Source organism: Trichechus manatus, unplaced genomic scaffold (assembly GCF_000243295.1).
Source record: "Trichechus manatus latirostris isolate Lorelei unplaced genomic scaffold, TriManLat1.0 scaffold00018, whole genome shotgun sequence".
Classification (NCBI taxonomy): domain Eukaryota; kingdom Metazoa; phylum Chordata; class Mammalia; order Sirenia; family Trichechidae; genus Trichechus; species Trichechus manatus.
The window spans coordinates 19,754,858-19,757,100 of record NW_004443954.1 but is presented as its reverse complement, the minus strand read 5'-3'; positions in this window follow the sequence as shown (position 1 = coordinate 19,757,100).

The following is a 2,243-nucleotide window of genomic DNA, read 5'->3' as shown; positions in this document are numbered from 1 at the left end:
AAAAAAAAAATCAAGAGGTCTGGGGGATTTGTAGACTCTTTAAGAAATAGAGGAATGTTTTCCATAATGAAAATCCATCATCAATATCTAGAGGAACCTCAGGTTACACAGAGTGGAGTATGTAGGTCTTTTCATTTTGTAAAAATCAGCGACAAGGTAGGCAGAGCAATAAGAACTCTGGCAAAAATCCCAAAGATGATCTGCACTGGGAAATTGCCTCTCTGAAACTGAAAAAGATAGAGTGCTAAAAACACAGTAGTAGTAGTAATACTTGACATTTTTAACATTTATTGTAAATCAGATCGCTGACGTCAGTAGTAACCTAATACTTCAAGTTTCTCTCTCTCTCTCTCTCTTTTTTTTTAATATTCATTCTAACTTAAATTCTGATGTCAAATTGCTTAGTAAGTTAAGAACCTATGTGGTGGATGCTTCAATGTGCTGCTTAGATATTCCTTCATCAACATAGAAATTATTCCTGCAGTTACTGAGGGTGCTGCTGGGAGACGGCTCTCTGCTGTAGCTCGTTCTGGGATTACCTTGGTTAAAGACAACTGCCTCACTCAGGAATGTCACTACTTCCAGGGCAGTCCAAATCCAATGACTGATCCATGTCAATGTGTAGGGGCCTGCCTCTCTTGCCCTAACTCAGAACCAGGCTCTTAGAAAGAACACAGTTGGGAAATTGATGACGAGGAGGTCTGAGGAAGAGTTATGTGGATAGTTCTCCCCAAGTGGGCACAGAATGTGAAGGTATTTGTTTCCTATGTCACCAAAAGCTGACTTGGGCAGAGGACGATTTTAATAATGAGGTCAATAGCATGATTTGTTCTGTTGATACAAGTCAATCTCTTTTCCCAGCTACTCCTGTCATTTCCCAATGGGCTCATGCACAAAGTGGCCGTGGAGGTAGGGATGGGGCTTATTCATGGACACAGCAACACGGACTTCCACTCACCAAGGCTGACCTGGCTACAGCTACTGCTGAGTGCCCAACCTGCCAGCAGCAGAGCCCAAAACTGAGTCTCCAATATGGCACTATTCTCTGGGGTGTTCAGTAGCCACCTGGTGGCAAGTTGGTTGCATTGGATGCCTTCCATCATGCAGGGGGCAGCATTTTATTCTTACTGGAATAGACACTTACTCTAGATGCAAATTTGCCTCCTTGCATGCAGTGCTTCTGCCGGAACTACCGTTAATGAACTTATAGAACGTCTTATGCACTGTCATAATATTCCACAGAGCATTGCTTCTGTTCAAGGAATTGACTTCACAGCAAATGAAGTGCAGCAATGGGCCCATGCTCATGGAATTCACTGATCTTACCATGTTCTCCATCATCTTAAAGCAGATGGCTTGACAGAATGGTGGAATAGTCTTTTGAAGACTCAGTTACAACATCAGCTAGGTGGCACTACCTAGCAGGGCTGAGGCAGTGTTCTCCAGTAGCCTATATATGTTCTAAATCAGAATCTAATATTTTGTATTATTTCTCCCATAGCCAAGACTCATGGATCCAGGAACCAAAGGATTGACGTGGGAGTGTCACTGCTCATTATTATCCCTAGCGATCCATTAGCACAATTGTTGCTTTCCATCCTCATTACTTTAGGCTTTGCTAGTCTGGTAGTCTCAGCTCCAAAGGTAGAAATGCTTCCACCAGGAGACACAATAAAGAATGAGTCCATTGAACTGCAAGTAGGGACAGATGCTTAGCCACTTTGGGTTCCCCATGCTTCTACATTGACCTGAAAAGAAGAGTGTTGCTGTACTGTCTAGGGAGTTGATCCTGACTATCAAGGGAAACTGTTGCTACTACACAATAGTATAAGAAGCAATATGTTTGGAATACAGGAGATCCTCTAGGATGCTGCTTAGTACTGCCATGTCATATGATTAATGTCAATGGAAAACTATAACAACCCAATTCAGGCAAGACTGTTAATGACCCAGACTCTTTGGAAATGAAAGTTTGGGTTATCCCACCAGGCAAAGAACCATATCCAGCTGAGGAGCTTGCTGATGGCAAAAGGAATATGGGATGGGTATGGAATTTAGTTATAAATACCAGGTATTAACATGGTAAGTGGAAGAAAGATGTAGCAGTCCACTTCCATAAAGATTACAACCTTGGAAATCTTATGGGGAAGTTCTACTCTGTCCCATAGAGTCACTATGAGTTGGAATGGAATCTACGGTAAGAGGGTTTTATGGGTTACCATGGTAATAACCCATTAGCGTTG